This window comes from Pygocentrus nattereri, chromosome 29 (assembly GCF_015220715.1).
Source record: "Pygocentrus nattereri isolate fPygNat1 chromosome 29, fPygNat1.pri, whole genome shotgun sequence".
NCBI lineage: Eukaryota > Metazoa > Chordata > Actinopteri > Characiformes > Serrasalmidae > Pygocentrus > Pygocentrus nattereri.
Genome location: NC_051239.1, coordinates 5,045,798 through 5,065,561, shown reverse-complemented (window position 1 = coordinate 5,065,561; position 19,764 = coordinate 5,045,798). Strand labels below are relative to the sequence as shown.

Here is a 19,764-nt window from a genome sequence, read left to right as displayed (position 1 = left end):
TGCGGCAGTATATTGTGTTTAGTCAGTGCACATGAAGGCATTTGAGAAGATCCGGGACTGGATTTAGCTGAAAGAAGGACGTTGCTAAGCCCCCATTTGTGATGATAAATCAATTCAAATAAAAATGGTGACTGTTTAAATTTATACACACAAAACATGCAATTCATAGTTTAAATTAAGGGATAGGACACATTCCTATTCGTCAGTTAGGCCTGTATAGTTTCTGTGTCTCATTCACACAAACTGCCTTTATTATGAAAAACGTCAACACAGATTTTCAATTTAATTTAGTCTGCTTAAAAAAGTGCTCTGTACTGTTCCTGTGATCCACACAGTAGTTCATCTCAAATGCCTTCATGAATCTGCTTTGACTGAATGAGAGAATACAAAACTGCATTAAGAGAGTTTGAAGGGGATGGGCAGTACTTCAAAGTATCTAAAGTATCAATTATCATGTCCTTCTACCTTGTATCTATACTTATCGCCCATTTCCCAGCTCCACTTACCGTGATCCGGACCCCCACAGGAGCAGAAAGGAAAAGAGAGAGACAAAGAGACGAGAGAGAAGAGAGAGAGGAAAAGAAAGATACATGAAAAAAGTCAGTGAGATACAGGGTGAGAGAGAGAGAGAGAGAGAGAGAGAGAGAGAGAGAGAGAGAGGGAGATATGAGGTGAAAGAAAGCAGAAGTAGAAAGAAAGAGTAGAAATAGAGAGTTAGAGATAAAGAGAGGCGGGTGAGAGAAAACGAGAGAGAGGGATGAGGTGAAAGAGTAGTAGTAGAAAGATAAGGCTGACATAAAGGGAGAAAGGGGTGAAAGAAGAAAAAATGAAAGAAAGAAGAAAGAGAGAGAGAGAGAGAGACCAAGACACAGAGAGAGAGAGAGAGAGAGAGAGAGAGAGGGGAGGTGAAAGAAAGAGTAGAAGTCGAAAGAAAGAGTTGAAATAGAGAGAGAAGGAGAGAGAAAATAGATGAATGAAAGAGTGGAATTAGAAAGAAAGTAGAAATAGAGAGAAAACAAGATGTGGGGTGAGATGAAGAAAGACAAAGATTGGGAGAGAGAAAAAGAGAGAATAGAGATGCACAGAGAGAGGGAGAAAGAAAGAAAGAAAGAAAGAAAGAAAGAAAGAAAGAAAGAAAGAAAGAAAGAAAGAAAGAAAGAAAGGAGAAGGAGAGAGAGAGATAGAGAGCGGAAGACAGAGAGAGGGAGCAGGAGGGAGGTACTGCGAGACAGATTGACTTAACAAGATGTCGATTTGCAGAGCAGACTGTGGAGTCACGCACTGGGACACACACACACACACACACACACACACACACACACACACACACACACACTCCTACGTTCTGTGAATCTCTGAAGGCGGAAAATGCAAACAAAATAAGTCTCAGCAACATTCAGCCCAAAACAAGGCTGTAAACTCCGGAGGATTAGAACCAAATTAGAACGTTCTAAATGGGTTTGGCATGAAGAAAATAGAGAAAAACGACAGAGTCGCCATGGCGATAGATTCCCTCCCCACTGAGTCCCTTCTGCATCCCCTCTCTGACCTCAAACAGACACTATTGGCTTATGGGTAATGTAGTCTAAGCACACGTGCTGACTGCTAGTGTTAGCCAATGCAGTCCTTTCGTGAAAAAAGGCCATATAACTGAGGGTGAGCCGTCTCTCTGTGCAGTGACTCCCTATTAAAGCACATCAATGACCTTGTGACGCCTCCATTCTTCACTCTCTTTCAGGGATCGGGGTTTGGAACCAAAGAGCCGCAGCATTAGTTTAACCTTCTGTCAGTTTGTGTGCTGTGAACATAGCTACTCGCCTTACATAGTGCAGCCACAATAGCCTTGCGTCTGGTTTAACCCTCTCAGGTCAACGATGTCAGATGAGACATCAAAGAATAAACGTCTTGGGAACGCTGCGTGCTACAGAATCACTTTCATTTTTTCCTGGAAGGCTAGCCTTTTCCCCTTTCAATAAAGGCTCCGTTGCGATCGTAACTCTTTCACAAGCTTTGTAATCCAGTCTTGAACTTCTTTTTGGAGGCTTTGTAAAATAAATCCATAATGACAAATCTAGCACTGAATGCCTTTCCTGATTATTTATGAATTTCTCCGTGTTGAAAAGGGTTGTTGTCATTGTTACCAGGGCTTTTAGCCATCCATGACGCCTTGGCTCAAGTCTGCCGACCAATCGGAGGCTGTGTTCCTGACTTGTTAAGCAAACAGAGGCTGTGTTCCTGACTCGTTAACCAATCAGAGGCTGTGTTCGTGACTCGACGACCGATCAGAGGCTGTGTTCCTGACTTATTGACCAATTAGAGACTGTGTTCCTGACTTGTTGACCAATCAGAGGCTGTGTTCCTGACTCGTCGACCAATCAGAGGCTGTGTTCGTGACTCGACGACCGATCAGAGGCTGTGTTCCTGACTTATTGACCAATCACAGGCTGTATTCCTGACTTGTTGACCAATTAGAGGCTGTGTTCCTGACTTGTTGACCAATCAGAGGCTGTGTTCGTGACTCGACGACCGATCAGAGGCTGTGTTCCTGACTTATTGACCAATCACAGGCTGTATTCCTGACTTGTTGACCAATCAGAGGTTGTGTTCCTCACTTATTGACCAATTAGAGGCTGCGTTCCTGACTTGTTGACCAGTCAGAGGCTGTGTTCCTGACTCATCGACCAATCAGAAGCTGTGTTCTTGACCCGTCGACCAATCAGAGGCTGTGTTCGTGGCCCGTCGACCAGTCAGAGGCTGTGTTTCTGATTCGTTGACCAAAAAGAGGCTATGTTCCTGACTCACCGACCAATCAGAAGCTGTGTTCCTGACTTGCTGACCAATCAGCAGTTGTGTTCCTGTCTCATCAACTAATCAGTTTGTGTTCCTGACTCGTCGACCAATCAGAGGCTGTGTTCTTGATTCACTGACCACACACAGTCTGTGTTTCTGACTGTCCGACCAATCAGAGGCTGTGTTCTTGATTCACTTACCACACACAGTCTGTGTTTCTGACTGTCCGACCAATCAGAGGCTGTGTTCCTGACTCGTTGACCAGTCAGTGGCTGTGTTCCTGACTTATTGACCAATCAGAGGCTGTGTTGATAGCCTGTTGACCAGTCAGAGACTGTGTTCCTGACTTGTTGACCAATTAGAGGCTGCGTTCCTGACTTGTTGACCAATCAGAGGCTGTGTTCGTGACTCGACGACCGATCAGAGGCTGTGTTCCTGACTTATTGACCAATCACAGGCTGTATTCCTGACTTGTTGACCAATCAGAGGTTGTGTTCCTCACTTATTGACCAATTAGAGGCTGCGTTCCTAACTTGTTGACCAGTCAGAGGCTGTGTTCCTGACTCATCGACCAATCAGAAGCTGTGTTCTTGACTCGTCGACCAATCAGAGGCTGTGTTCGTGGCCCGTTGACCAGTCAGAGGCTGTGTTTCTGATTCGTTGACCAAAAAGAGGCTATGTTCCTGACTCACCGACCAATCAGAAGCTGTGTTCCTGACTTGCTGACCAATCAGCAGTTGTGTTCCTGTCTCATCAACTAATCAGTTTGTGTTCCTGACTCGTCGACCAATCAGAGGCTGTGTTCTTGATTCACTGACCACACACAGTCTGTGTTTCTGACTGTCCGACCAATCAGAGGCTGTGTTCCTGACTCGTTGACCAGTCAGTGGCTGTGTTCCTGACTTATTGACCAATCAGAGGCTGTCTCCGTGACTTGTCAATAAATCAGAGGCTGTGTTCCTCAGTCATAAATGATTTGAAAGCCAAAGATAAGTAATGCTGGCTCGCTAACATGAAGCAAACATAGAGCTGTATCCTGATATTGGTGGGGATGGTTGGCACATAGATCTTGGGGTTGGTTGGTTCGTCTCAGATGCCCAAAGGTGGCTTGAATTAAAAGCGCCAATTATTAAGCTTCATTCTTTTACATGTTTTTACATGCTTTTTCCATTGCGCCAACCAACCTCATGTTGGGACATTCCAGGGAATATTTTCTGATATTGAAAGTCTTGGCCTACAGCAGGAGTTGGCACCCCAAACGTTAAGAAGAGCCATTTTGTCCTCTCAACAAAAATCAAACCACTTTGGCAGCAACAACATTTTATGTCCGTTTACTGTCTTGGCTGTAAATATGTCTCAGTATGAGCTAATGTACTAATTTAGGCTAAGAAATATAATATAAATGAAAACACAGACTTACTTTGCTCTGTTTTAAGCTTTTAGCTCAGCTTTAGTAGCTTTTCTCACATCTCCGGCAGGAAACGTTTCCTCAAAGTAGGACAGTTTCTTGTAAAACGTCTGTCAATGTTAGAACTTTTACGAGGCTGAAGTCGCTTCTCATTCGCCAGCTTCTTGTTTGAATGTAGGGTGTTTTATATACAGGTGCACTGAGACCCTTCCAGCAAAGAACTGAAATAGCAAGCCCATTATTGTGGGTCCAATTGTTCACAGTGTCTTCATAAACCACGACGTGCAGCAGCAGTAAATTCCTAAATAACCAAAACATGACTGGTAATCATAACAGCTTCTAATTCCCGACGGCACTGACCTGTATTGTCCAGGCTGAATTGGCTCATTATGCCGGTTTGTGTCCACTCTGCCTGTTCAGAGCTCTGGCTGCAGGTAGCAGGTAGCAGACCCAGGACAGCACTCAGAGCTGAAGCTTATTGGATTTTATCTGCTGCTGTTTTTTTTATTTCCTCATACAGCCACCCAGGGAACAAGTCCCCATTTCAGTTATCTCATCATTATTTATAGAGGAAACCACGAGAGAGAGAGAGAGAGAGAGAGAGAGAGGTGGGCTGCATTTTAGGCTTGTCCTGAATACCTAAGTTCACAACCAGGCCCTATTTCTGGGCTTATTTTGGGAAAGGGCTCATTAAAGGAGGTTTGTTTTCATTATAGAATCAATAATAAGATATAACCAGGGTTGGGAATTGCCTGGAAGGCACCAGAACTCTGTTCTTGGAGTAAAAGTTGGGATAGAATGGCATTCAGGGTCAGATCTCAAAAACCAAGGCCATTATTTTTTTTGTTTTCATTTTCAGTGAAGTGCCTGATGAACACCAGAGTTACGTTCAGTCTCAAAACACCTTGTGCAAAATACACCTGTTCTGAATTGGATTAAGAGCCATTTGTCACTGCCTTTGCACACTGTGGAATTAGACCTCTGCATTGAACCCATCCATGCAGTGAAACACCCACATACACACTAGTGAACACACACACTAGGGGGCAGTGAGCACACTCGCCCGGAGCGGTGGGCAGCCCTATCCACAGCACCCAGGGAGCAATTGGGGGTTAGGTGCCTTGCTCAAGGGCACTTCAGTCATGGACTGTCAGCCAAGGGGATCGAACCGGCAACCTTCTGGTCACAGGGCCAGTTCCCTAACCTCCAGCCCGTGACTGCCCCAAGGAGGTGCACCGTCCCCGGAGGTACTGTGATACCAGGTCGATGCGTGGCGCGGACGGAGCAAGCCCCTCTTCTGTCTCCCTGTTCTAAAAATCAATTTAATATGTAGTCCTCATATAGAGAACTGATAAGAACAGATACTACACTTGATCTTAGCCAAAAGGCTGAGAAGCGTTTTGCTATGGTTTCCAGGTTGAATGATGTGTATATATTAATGTGAATACTTATAATGTGCACATGTGTCTAATGTGTGTATATATATATATAATTTAGCACTCAAGTGGGGACCTAAGATTTTCACTCACCTTCACACGTGTGTTAATGGGATGTGACAATAAAAGTGTTTTTGTGTTGATTTTGATTTGACATTAAATCAAAATGGTACGGAACAGACTTTAATGTATGCTATGTCTCGTTTAATGGGCATGTCAGAGGTGTTACCCAGTCAGCAGTGATGTGCATATAGACCCTGTCAAAAAAGTAGTGCACACGATGAATTCTAATGAAATCCTTTACGAATGTGGCCACTGAAGCTTGGCGTACGCAACTGTTCAACACGTGAGAAGCCGTTAGTCATGTCTCATTGCTCACACTGCTGCTAATAAAAGCCTGACAAATAGTGAATGAGAGTGGAAATGCATGCAGCAAAACATGTTATGAGTTTTACGATAATGTGACCTAATAGCTGGTGAAATAACACGGGTACTTCTGCTGGAGCTCAAGCTGCTGTTCCTTTATATTGCTGTATATGCAGCCTTATTTCCCCAGTCTTACTGTTTCAGATGAGGACACTAACAACAAGTGCATGAACTCTGGGTGCACCAGAATGTGACAGTAGTTTACACTGGTTCTAGCTTGGGTGAAAAAAATCTACCTATACAGAACCCTTTTTCTGGCCGTGTAGTTAAAACCTTTTCTATTAGAACACTGTGCGGAAGGATCTTCACGCTCGTAGCTCTCATTTACAACGTTTCCTTAAAGAATCGTCCAGGAAAAGCTTTTTTACGGAGTCCAAAGTGGTTCAGCTATAGCTTTGCTCCAGCAAACCATCTCAGGCACCTTTGGCCTACTCTGTTTTCTGCAACGGTGTTCTGTTTAGCTGAAAAGCCTGTATGACGTCTCCAGGTTAAGTTCAAGAAGAAGCTGTTGAACTTCAGTCACTGAGCTCAGCTCTGTGCGTGAGTGGGAAGCCTTTCTGCTCTTCACCGACGCTTTCGCTTCATGTGTGACCAGGGGACAGACTGTCAGAGAAAAAGCACTTTCCTTTGAGTGAAAACCGTTCCGAAGAAAAACATCGACCAAAAAGACCTCTACAGCTCCAAAAAAGACAACCTGAGAGCTTCCTTAAGTAATGCCACTCTTGGGTATATTGGATAATAAAAGGCAATATAAGAGCTTTTGCAGCCCATTGGTCTCCAGAATGTCCTCGGCTTATGGACAAAATGGTTCCAGAGGGCAGAGTGGCAAGTGTAGGCTAAATAGAGACCAAATGCCCAATTCCCTTTTCTTTTATTTTCTTTTTAACCCTGTTTTTCTCAACATACAAGACATTTTATACAAATAAAAGCTGTAATCAGGCCTGAAGGTTTGTCTGAAATCATATATAGCTCTGCAATATTTGGTCCAGCCACCACCAGGGAACACAACTCCTCATTCCTGATCATAATGCCTGCCATAATGTTTAGTTACTACCAATGTGGACTCCCTAACCTGTTGATATGAGCACTGAAATGAATGAAAAGCAAGCATTTGGGGAACAGGGCAAAATTAAATATGCTCAGTTCTTTCCCTGCATTAGTTGTAAAAGGTTGTCTCAAGAAAATGACGAGAGCTGCAGTTGTCGTTTTACACAGCAAAGAGTTCTCACCCTTCCTCATTGCTCGCTAGCAGCTCAACACAGTCACAACATTTGTTTGAATCCCAGCCGCACCACATTGACGTTAGTGGAAATATTTTCACGGATGCAGCTAAACAACGGGTCATTAATACTGGGATAGGTCTGAATTAGAGATCTGCCCAGAACTATTTTTTTCAGTCCCGCTCCCACAAGACTTTCATACCGCTCCCACAGAAAATGTGCATCATTTGTCCCGCCCCCGCCCGTAACCGGAATGTTTTGTCCCGCTCCCACCCACCCACCCACCCACACAGTTCAGTCGAGGTGAGCTGACGTCTAATATCTGGCATAGTTTATTCTTAGACACATCCTCTGCTGAAATAACGTGGTCATGGTCATCAAGCTCACAGTGAGTAACTTCACCAAGTGCTCTTTACTCCCGGTAAATACAAAGCAAGAATTAAACCACATGCTTTGCTGGGCTGCTGCGGTCGTCAGACTGTAGGCTCTGCCGTGTCTGAGCTCTGAGAATTTGCATCTTGTGCACATGATTGTTCATTCTAAAGAGCTGCGAAGCATCCAATCAATCATATATATAAACAATATAAAATTATAACAGTAAAACAGTTCAAGCGAACTAAGTCATTGAACAGTTTTACTGTTATACTTTTAAATTGTTTATATGATTCAGTGATTCTTCTACTTTATGTAGCCTGTTTATTAATGTATAGGATTTCTACTCATGCATGCTGGTCGTGCTCCCACCTACAGTGGGCTAGTTTCCCGCCCGCTCCCATGCAAAACGCTGACAATTTGTTCTATGGCACAAGATATTGAGTGCAGGCCTCTAGTATGAATTTTTTAGTCATGTAAAGTTAGATTTTTAATATGCAAATGAGGTCGTCTCTAACAGTACACATTCGCATGAGAACCATAGGATGTCTGAACTCTATTCTCCACAAGAAGGCAGTGTCGAGCCTGCGCCTCACGTTTTTCTTAACTGTGTAGTACTTAGAAGGAGGCACTGGTAGACTTCTGAGGCTACCGCACATCAAATAGGGGACAGTACAAAGCCCAGCTATAGCACATAGGAAGCATCGCACAAAATGCTGAGAACAATGTATGTACAATTTATGTAGAATAAATGAAATAAAACATAATTTAGTGAATGTATTATCTAGTATCAGTTAACTAACTTCACTAATTTTTTTTTCTTTTTTTTTTTTTTTTATTTCAGCCAGCGAAGTGTATTCCACCCGAAATGCCAGTATCTTACAGCAGGTTGTGGATTCCGTGCACCACTCCCACCCACTGAACTCGTTTTTTTGTCACATATCCCTTTTCACAAGGCAACCAATAAAAAAATAAGACAGGTAAAATTGAACCACAGAGTGAATGCAGGGCCGTAAACACTACTTAAAAAAACCTGCACAGACCCGCATAGCCGGTCATCAGCAAAACCAGCAGATGTTTTGGAAGCTGATATGCTGGAAGTTAATGTGCCAGTCGCTAGAAAATGTTGTATTTTGGCATCTAGCGTGATCCCAAGCGGTTCGGATGTGGACTGCGGAATGCGGAATGCGCTCTGAATGCAGCCTTAAAGACTTTAGATTGGCTGCCACTGTGGGTTTGGGTTTAATTCAGTGCCGTAATAGTGCGATGCTGAGTGTATCCAGTCACTCTGCCCTGAAGCATCCAGTGTGGTAGCCTGTAGCCTTAAGACTCTTAAACTAGTGGTAGTGGGTGTTATTCCAGGTTTTCAGATATGAATATTTGACTGGATTGCCCATGCCTCGTTGCAATATTTCTCATATCTTGGTAGGGCTCTGGTTTTTAGACATCTGTTGAGCTTCTTAGAAACTCTTTATCTACTCTAATGCAGAAAAGGAGCCACAATGACCTATTCAATGTTCACGGCTTCCGGACCCCAGGCCGGATATCCTTACCGGTTATTATGAGTGTTTTTTGGTTTTATTAGTGGCTTATGTTTATGAGATATATATGCTGAGTGAGTCACTGCTGAGTGCATACTTGAGTCTGTAGGAGAGCGAGAGCAGAAAACTAATTTCGCCTGCATTGTGAGCCGAGGCCGAGGGACTGAGGGTTTCATTAGGTTGAGGATTAAAATAGACGTATTTTCGTCTTTGAGTACATCTGAGCTTCCTCTCCTCGTTCCTTTGACATTTGTCAAATGTCTTCATGTCAGCTACAAAGTTGCTGAATCAGTCCGAAAGCTCTCAAAGCAGCAGATAAATGGCAGGAGATCCGTGTTACAACCCACCCTGCCAACCAGACGAAGGACGACCACGTTTCTGTCTTATTTTCCATAATTTTGCAGTATTATCTCTGGCCTGTGTGAGTCACCTAGCCTCTGTGAGCGAAGCAATGCCGTTTCCTGTTCTCCTGATATTTAAGCGACTGAAATAGAATTGGAAGTCATGCTAAATTTGGCTATGTGACACAGAGAGATGTGTGTTGAATATGATTATATGTACACATACTGTATGGGCTTGCAGTGCAGTGTAACTGGGCCAGTGCGCGTGGAGAATATCACCCAGAGATAAAAGAAACATTCTGTGATTTTATTTGAATCTTTATATTAACATATTTGTGTTTGAATTTGACGCGATCCTGGTTCATTGATTTTTGACACTGAGGCATGAAAAAAAAAAGTGCAGACTCAAAGCTGTCGATACAGATATGTAACTATTTATGTAATTAAATATGTACTTAAGTAGTTACACTAAGGGTTAATAAAAACAAGAAGCAGCTCCCTGTTCTCTTGTTCATTATTAGAGCTCTGCATGAAGCATCGCTGCCCTACAGTAATCACTCTGTCCGCCCATCTGTCCCGCCTGTCTGTCTGTCCATCTGTCCACAAATTTTATTTCTCGGCTAAAACGCAGTGGGAGCAGAAGACTGCAAAATGTGCGTAAATCATATTTGCTAAAACGATGAATAAACAGCCCCCCCACCTCCCACCACTGCTCCAAATAAAATTAAATAAAAATCTGGTTCCATTGACTTAGATTAAAGGTAAAGTAGGTTTTTTCCTTCTCCTGTAAAAGTTACCATTCTGGAGATACGAGGTTTTCTCCCGACAACAGTGATATATATACGCTCACCAGACACTTTATTAGGTACTAGGTTCAATTGCTTGTTAACACAAATAGCTAATCAGCCAATCACACGACCGCAGCTCACTGCATTTAGGCATGTAGAGGTGGTCAAGACGACTTGCTGAAGTGCAGACCGAGCATCAGAACGGGGAAGAAAGGGGATTTAAGGGACTTTGAACGTGGCGTGGTTGTTGGTGCCAGACGGGCTGGTCTGAGTATTTCAGAAACTGCTGATCTGCTGGGATTTTCACGCACAACCATCTCTAGGGTTCACAGAGAACGGTCCGAAAAAGAGGAAATATCCAGTGAGCGGTCAGTTGTGTGGACGAAAACGCCTTGTTGATGTGAGAGGTCAGAGGAGAATGGGCAGACTGGTTCCAGATGATAGAAAGACAACAGGAACTCAAATAACCAACCAAAATCTCTGAGGAACGTTTCCAACACCTTGTTGAAAGTCTGCCACGAAGAATTAAGGCAGTTCTGAAGGCAAAAGGGGTCCAACCTTTTACTAGCAAGGTGTACCTAATAAAGTGGCTGGTGAGTGTATGTGTGTATATATATATATATATATATATATATGCACTCTATATTTCCAAAAGTATTCACTCGTCTGCCTCCACACGCATATGAATTTGAGTGAAATCCCATTCTTAATCCATAGGGTTTAAATATGATGTCGGCCCAACCTCTGCAGCTATAACAGCTTCAACTCTTCTGGGAAGGCTTTCCACAAGGGTTAGGAGTGTTTATGGGAATTTTTGAACGTTCATCCAGAAGCACATTTGTGAGGTTAGACACTGATGTTGGACGAGAAGGCCTGGCTCACAGTCTCCACTCTAATTCATCCCAATGGTGTTCTATCAGGTTGAGGTCAGGACTCTGTGCTCATCCATGTCTTTATGGACCTTATTTTGTGCACTGGTCTCTTGGTGCTGAAGCATTAAGAGTTTCTTTCACTGGAACTAAGGGGCCGAGCCCAACCCCTGAAAAACAACCCCACACCATAATCCCCCCTCCACCAAACTTAACACTTGGTACAATGCAGTCAGATAACCACCACCAACCACCAAACCCAGACTCGTCCATCAGATTACCAGACAGAGAAGTGTGATTGGTCACTCCAGAGAACACGTCTCCACTGCTCTAGAGTCCAGTGGTGGCGCTTTACACCACTGCATTCGAAGCTTTGCCTTGTGCTTGGTGATGTAAGGCTTTGATGCAGCTGCTCGGCCATGGAAACCCATTCCATGAAGCTCTCTACGCTGTTCTTGAGCTGATCTGAAGGCCACATGAAGTTTGGAGGTCTGTAGTGATTGACTCTGCAGAAGGTTGACGACCTCTGTGCACTATGCCCCTCAGCATCTGCTGACCCCTCTCTGTCATTTTACATGGCCGACCACTTCGTGGCTGAGCTGCTGTCGTTCCCAATCACTTCCACTTTGTTATAATCCCACTGACAGTCGACTGTGGAATATTTAGTAGTGAGGAAATTTCACGACTGGACTTGCTGCACAGGTGGCGTCCGATCACGGTACCACGCTGGAGTTCACTGAGCTCCTGAGAGTGACCCATTCTCTCACTAATGTCTGTAGAAGCAGTCTGCAGGCCTAGAGCGAATTGAGCGAATACTTTTGGAAATAATTTGTGTGTGTGTGTGTGTGTGTGTGTGTGTGTGTGTGTGTGTGTGTGTGTGTGTGTATATATATGGATGAAAGCATGAGGTCAGAGGTTTAGGTGTTAAAAAAAAATCTCATGGCTGTTTTAAACACTTCAGCTTTGTCCAGAGCTTTATCTGACCTATTAGTGTTCTCCATCTGCACTTAGAGCTCCTGTAACCGCATAACGACATAGCAAGCCCTTACACAAATGCACCCTACCATTGTACAGCGAGGCCAATTATGACTCAGTGAGGTGCTGTGCATCAGAGAAGGTTAGTAATGAGAGATTTGTGGCCTGGCCAGATTTCTCTCATCTTGGAGCCCAGTTCCATCTGTTAACCCCCCACATTCCCCTTCTGTGACAATTACGAACCCCATCACAATGCTAATAGGCTCCCCACCCCCAACCGAGCGTTTTGATTGGCCGTTTGTTGCCCATTTGTCACCGTGTTAGTGGCCTGGGCTCAAAAGAAGACGCATTTGGCCTTGTTGCCCTTGGGAGATGATTCTGATCCAGCTTTCTATTTGGGGAGGGGAAGATTGACCACAAGCTTGATCCACATGGATCACTCCAACTCATCTCAAAGGTATTGGGTGGAGCTCCATCACTCCAGAGAACCCAGTTCCACTGATCCAGGGGCTTATACCCCTTTAGCCCATGCTTGACATTGGCCATTATGTGCGTCTACTCCAGAGTGTCCAATTCTATTGGTCAAAGCTTTTTTACAGGGCAGCGTCTGGGCAGTTGAATGCATGTGGATTGGTTTGCATTATTTTTTGTTTTAAAACACCTGGCATTTGTTGGATTATGTGAATGTCTTGATTCACCCAGACACCCAGAGAACATGTGCGATTGGTCAGGATGCTCTTTGCTGAGGCTGATGTCACAGCATCAATGTAGAAAGCGTCCACTCATTCATCCAACAACAGCTCAGGGCTGCAATGTCCAGATTATCTGCCTCTTTCACTGACGATGGGTGTGAGGACACTGAATTTTAAGACTTGTTTTGAAAGAACAGCCCTCATTATTGCATTTTGAATTCCGATGTGAATATTGATGCTGTGTACTGGAAGTGCAGCTGCTAGCATGATGGCTGAATGGATGGTCGCCACATCACAACATGATTTTATTCCACATTCTCATTTTGCACAAAATTGTAAATGGCCAGACATTTCACCCCTTAAATTTGACCTTATTTTAGTTATTAATCTTAAACTTCCCTTCCTGGATTGGGGCCTTGTCGTGGCGGAAGGGCTTGTGTGGTCTTGGGATCTTCAGCACTAAGCCGTCAGGAGCAATATGCTCCTTGTAGGGTCTCCCAGGGCGAACAGGTCTGGAGTGAAGACCCAGACTAACACGATCCAAAAAACCCATCATGAAAAACAGGCACAGAACACCGTGTACCCTGCCCGGGATAGGGTCACCGGGACCTACTCCTGGAGCCAGGCCTGGGGGTAGTATTTCTTGGTTAGCACCTGGTCGCTGGGCAGCCCACATAACCCGGCCAGGCTCAGCCCGAAGAGGCAGTGAGGGGAGATCATGTGGGCCCACCACTCACAAGGTCCAGCATGGCGGAGCGGTGCAGTGGGAGATTGCAGGGGGGCCCTTGGCGGCCTAGGACCTTGCGGGAGAAACTGGCTCTTGGCACGTGGAATGCATTATTGACTACATGTGGAGGCCGGGGGGGGCATCTCTGCTATCTGCAGACGATGTTGTTCTTTTGGCTGAATCACATGGATGCCTCCAGCACTCACTGGAGCGGTTTGTAGCTGAGTGTTAAGCAGTTGGTATGCAGGTCAGCACCTCCAAATCTGAGTCCATGGTTTTAGCCCAGAAAAGGATGGCATGCCCGCTCCAGGTAAGGGGAAAGGACCTGCCCCAGGTGGAGGAGTTTATGTATCTTGGGGACTTCACGAGTGATGTTAAGAGGGATCGTGAGATGTGAGAGTGGCGGGCTCCACTCTATTTGATAAGGTGACGGGCTCGGCCATCCGGGAGGAGCTCAGAGTAGAGCCGCTACTCCTCTGCATTGAGAGGAGCCATATGAAGTGGTTCGGGCATCTGATTTGGATGCCCCTGGACGCCTCCCGGTGTGGGTGTACCAGACCCGGTAAGTCATAGGACCTGCTGGAGCTAATATCTCCAAGATGGCCTGGGAGCGGCTTGGGGTCCCTGGGAATGAGTTGGAGGAAGTTGCATCTGGGATTCTCTACTGCTTAATATTCATGAAGTACTATTAATTATTCCATATTGACTATGAATTAATTAGTAACTACTATTAATTATTCAGTAACTACTTTAATTATTTCATATAGACTATGAATAATTCAGGTCTGCAATTAATTATTCATTAACTGCTAGGTATCAGACAGTAACTAATAATTTACTGCATTAATAATTTAGTGCATTAATAATTAGGCTATATTATAATTAGGCTATATTATTACTATAAATAGATTAAGTATAAATTATTAGGTATCAATTGTAAATTCGATAAATTATAAATACTATCTACTCTCAACTACTCAGTAACTGCTATGACTTATTCAGTAATTTCTGTAATTTATTCAGCATTTCCAGTGAATTATTCAGTAACTACTATAAATTATGCATTTACTTCTGTTATTCAGGATCTACTAAGAATTATTCAGTAAGCACGTAAATGATTTATTAACTACTATAAATTATCCAGTTGCTAATTATAGTAATATAAATGATTTAGTGTCTTCAACAAATTGCACAGTAATGCAATTCTAAAGTAATATAAATTATTTAATTATTTAATTATTTAATACTTTAAATACATTAATGATACATTATATGGTATCAACTATAAATTATTAAGTGTCTACTCTTAATTATTCAGAAACTGCTATGATTTATTCAGTATTTACAATAATTTTTTCAGTAACCAATACATTTTTCAGTAAATACTATGAATTACTCAGTAAGTACTATCAGTAATGCATGATCTACTATACATTTTTCAGTAGTTTAAATTATTCAGTATTTACAAAGAGTTATTTAATATCTAGATTAACTATAAATTGTGCAGTATTTACTCTTAATTAGTCAGTCATTGCTATAAATTATTCAGTATCACCTATAACCTATTCAGTATTTACAATGAATAATTCGTTCAGTATTAAATATAAATTCAGTATCTGCTCTTAATAATTCAGAAACTGCTATGACCTATTCAGCGTTTACTATACATTTTTCAGTATTTCCTATGAATTATTCATTACTTCTATGTTATACAGTAACTACTATGAATTATTTGGTAACTACTATAAATATTTCAGTAACTGCTATAAAGAATTCAGTTTTTACTATGAATTATTAAGTAAATACTATAAATTATTTATTTACTTGATGCTATTCAGTATCTTCTATGCATTACTCAGTCACTACCGTAAGTGATTCAGTTACTAATAGGAATTATTCAGTCATTTTCATTTTAATCTGACCGCTGAGCAGCTGGTGAGTGTTCATGTCCACACTAGTCAAGGTAAAGGTGGTCAGTGTGTGGAACTAGACTGTAAAAACACATTTTCTTCCTGTGTAAATAGTTTAAAACTGTTGTCATGTCTGCCATAGACTTGCACAGTATGTGATGTAAATGCTTCTTATATTCAGCCGCCCGATATAAAACACCCCCTGAGAGTCAGGCTTTGGCAGATCATGTTCTTTTCATGCCAGTCTTACAGCAACAACAGCATTGAGAACATTAGCAAAGGAACCAAGTAGATTAAAAGGCAGAAGAAGCGTTAAAGGGTCAAAAAAAAACAAAGTGCCAAAGATTTGTAGGAAAATGACCCCAGGGGCTCGTCTCCATTATGAGTCCATTATATCAATACTCCAACCTCGATTGTAATTGAACGCTGAGTGCCACTAATAGAGCTTGTGGGATAGATGCAGGTCTATACATGAGCACTAATCTGAGTGGATGACATTCGTGAGTGGTGTGAATGCAGCCTGGTATTGGCCTCTCCTCAGCGAACGAGTGGTACTTGACCGCGAGTAAAAAGGAAAGCACATGACAGATTTTAATGCCTAAATGGACGGTTCAGCACTGCTGTGGGTCGTTGATACGTTAGTTCAAGTGCGACCTGTGAGTGAGACACTGGAATACATCCATCTGCCCTGTTTATTACTGTTATTAGCTATTTATGAGGATAATTTCAAATGTTTTTCTGTCAAATTAGGGTGGGACAAGTCCCAGTGCTCCACATCTGAGAAAAGATATCATTGCAGACATACTGAGCTACTGAAGAGATATTATTGTTTGCTGTACTGACATCACACAAGTGATGTGAATTAGGTCTCTCACCAATCACAATGTGTTTCAGTCTGTGCTGTGAGGAGCCTAACCAATCAGACCAGAAAACCAGAGTTTTTTATGTTGATTTTTATGACTTCATTTCATCCAACAAAAGTACAGACCCATTTCCAAAAATGCTGGGATGCTGTGCAGAATGTAAATAAAAGTAGAATGCAGTGATGTGAAAATCATGTAAACCATATTTTTCAAGGAGAAAACAACAAAGACAACAAATCAAATTGTGAAAATAAGAAATTCTGAGCTTTACTGCTGCCAAATATGTTGGATTTTGTGACATCACAAAAAAGCTAGGCCCTACAGCGGAGCTTCAGTGGGAGTCAAGAGTGTTGGGTTTTGTGACATCACAAAAAAGCTAAGCCCTACAGCGGAGCTTCAGTGGGAGTCAAGAGTGTTGGGTTTTGTGACATCACAAAAAAGCTAGGCCCTACAGCGGAGCTTCAGTGGGGGTCAAGTGTGTTGGATTTTGTGACATCACAAAAAACTAGGCCCTACAGCGGAGCTTCAGTGGGTGCCAAAAGTGTTGGATTTTGTGACATCACAAAAAAGCTAGGCCCTACAGCGGAGCTTCAGTGGGAGTCAAGTGTGTTGGATTTTGTGACATCACAAAAAAGCTAGGCCCTACAGCGGAGCTTCAGTGGGGGTCAAGTGTGTTGGATTTTGTGACATCACAAAAAACTAGGCCCTACAGCGGAGCTTCAGTGGGTGCCAAAAGTGTTGGATTTTGTGACATCACAAAAAACTAGGCCCTACAGTGGAGCTTCAGTGGGAGTCAAGTGTGTTGGGTTTTGTGACATCACAAAAAAGCGAGGCCCTACAGCGGAGCTTCAGTGGGAGTCAAGTGTGTTGGGTTTTGTGACATCACAAAAAAGCGAGGCCCTACAGCGGAGCTTCAGTGGGAGTCAAGTGTGTTGGGTTTTGTGACATCACAAAAAAGCGAGGCCCTACAGCGGAGCTTCAGTGGGAGTTAAGTGTGTTGGATTTTGTGACATCACAAAAAAGCTAGGCCCTACAGCGGAGCTTCAGTGGGAGTTAAGTGTGTTGGATTTTGTGACATCACAAAAAAGCGAGGCCCTACAGCGGAGCTTCAGTGGGAGTCAAGTGTGTTGGGTTTTGTGACATCACAAAAAAGCGAGGCCCTACAGCGGAGCTTCAGTGGGAGTCAAGTGTGTTGGATTTTCTGACATCACAAAAAAACTAGGCCCTACAGCGGAGCTTCAGTGGGGGCCAAAGGTGTTGGATTTTGTGACATCACAAAAAAACTAGGCCCTACAGCGGAGCTTCAGTGGGAGTCAAGTGTGTTGGATTTTCTGACATCACAAAAAAACTAGGCCCTACAGCGGAGCTTCAGTGGGGGCCAAAGGTGTTGGATTTTGTGACATCACAAAAAAAACTAGGCCCTACAGCGGAGCTTCAGTGGGAGTCAAGTGTGTTGGATTTTGTGACATCACAAAAAAGCGAGGCCCTACAGCGGAGCTTCAGTGGGTGCCAAAAGTGTTGGATTTTGTGACATCACAAAAAAGATAGGCCCTACAGCGGAGCTTCAGTGGGAGTCAAGAGTGTTGGGTTTTGTGACATGACAAAAAAGCTAGACCCTACAGCGGAGCTTCAGTGGGAGTCAAGTGTGTTGGATTTTGTGACATGACAAAAAAACTAGGCCCTACAGCGGAGCTTCAGTGGGAGTCAAGAGTGTTGGGTTTTGTGACATCACAAAAAAGCTAGGCCCTACAGCGGAGCTTCAGTGGGAGTCAAGTGTGTTGGGTTTTGTGACATCACAAAAAATCACATTTAAAACTGGTGGTTTCTGGACTGAAGCAGGCAGTTCATTATGAAATTGTTATTGTATGTAAATGTAATGTAATACTTCTACTGGACCATCTAACCTATATTTTTTGCAACATATGACCAGATTAATCATTCTTCCAATATGCTTTTCATGTTTTTCACCATGCACTACATTCACAATGTGCAGCAATATATCACCTAATATTTTGTCCATATTATGTATCTGTGCAAGGACAACAGGCATTTTCAAATTATGTCAGAAACTGAAAACTGTCAAAAATGGAGTTACAAGGTTTTGTTTTGACAGCAGCAATATATATATATATATATATATATATATACACATATATACACTGACTGGCCCCCTTGATAGTAAAAGGTTGGACCCCCTTTTGCCTTCAGAACTGCCTTAATTCTTCGTGGCAGACTTTCAACAAGGTGTTGGAAACGTTCCTCAGAGATTTTGGTCCATATTGACATGATAGCATCACGCAGTTGCTGCAGATTTGTCGGCTACACATCTATGATGTGAATCTCCCGTTCCACCACATCCCAAAGGTGCTCTATTGGATTGAGATCTGGTGACTCTGTAGGCCACTGGAGTGCAGTGAACTCACTGTCATGTTCAAGAAACCAGTTTGAGATGATATGAGCTTTGTGACATGGTGCATTATCCTGCTGGAAGTAGCCATCAGAAGATGGGTACACTGGTCATAAAGAGATGGACATGGTCAGCAACAATAGTGAGGTAGGCTGCGGCATTTAAACAATGCTCAATTGGTACTAAGGGCCCCAAAATATGCCAAGAAAATATCCCCCACACCATCACACCACCACCACCAGCCTGAACTGTTGATACAACTCAGGATGGATCCGTGCTTTCATGTTGTTTACGCCAAATTCTGACTCGACCATCTGAACGTCGCAGCTGAAATCGCGACTCGTCAGACCAGGTGACATTTTTCCAATCTTCTGTTGTCCAATTTCGGTGAGCCCGTGCGAATTGGAGTCTCAGTTTCCTGTTCTTAGCTGACAGGAGTGGTACCCAGGGTGGTCTTCTGCTGCTGTAGCCCATCTTCTTCAGGGTTCGACGTGTTGTGGGTTCAGAGACGGTGTTCTGCATTCCTTGGTTGTAACAAGTGGTTATTTGAGTTCCTGTTGCCTTTCTATCATCTGGAACCAGTCTGCCCATTCTCCTCTGACCTCTCACATCAACAAGGCATTTTCATCCACACAACTGACCGCTCACTGGATGTTTCCTCTTTTTCGGACCGTTCTCTGTAAACCCTAGAGATGGTTGTGTGTGAAAATCCCAGTAGATCAGCAGTTTCTGAAATACTCAGACCAGCCCGTCTGGTACCAACAACCACGCCACGTTCAAAGCCCCTTAAATCCCCTTTCTTCCCCGTTCTGATGCTCGGTCTGCACTTCAGCGAGTCATCTTGACCACCTCTACATGCCTAAATGCAGCGAGTTGCAGCCGTGTGATTGGCTGATTAGCTGTTTGTGTAAACTCTATATATACATATATATAATGATTTGACAAAGAAAAGCCAAATGTGACCACACTCACACAAAAAGTGGCAGGTAGAGCGTAGAA

The 19,764-nt window shown here is 43.2% G+C and overlaps 1 protein-coding gene and 1 pseudogene across 1 annotated transcript in view; one reads left to right on the top strand and one right to left on the bottom strand.

Annotated features, from left to right (window-relative positions):
* The window catches only part of si:dkeyp-14d3.1 (transmembrane protein 132C), a 361,378-nt gene that overhangs the window by 213,452 nt on the left and 128,162 nt on the right, over positions 1-19,764 (top strand). The gene's annotated exons all lie outside the window — the stretch shown is intronic.
* On the bottom strand, positions 5,424-5,598 carry LOC119262850 (annotated as a pseudogene).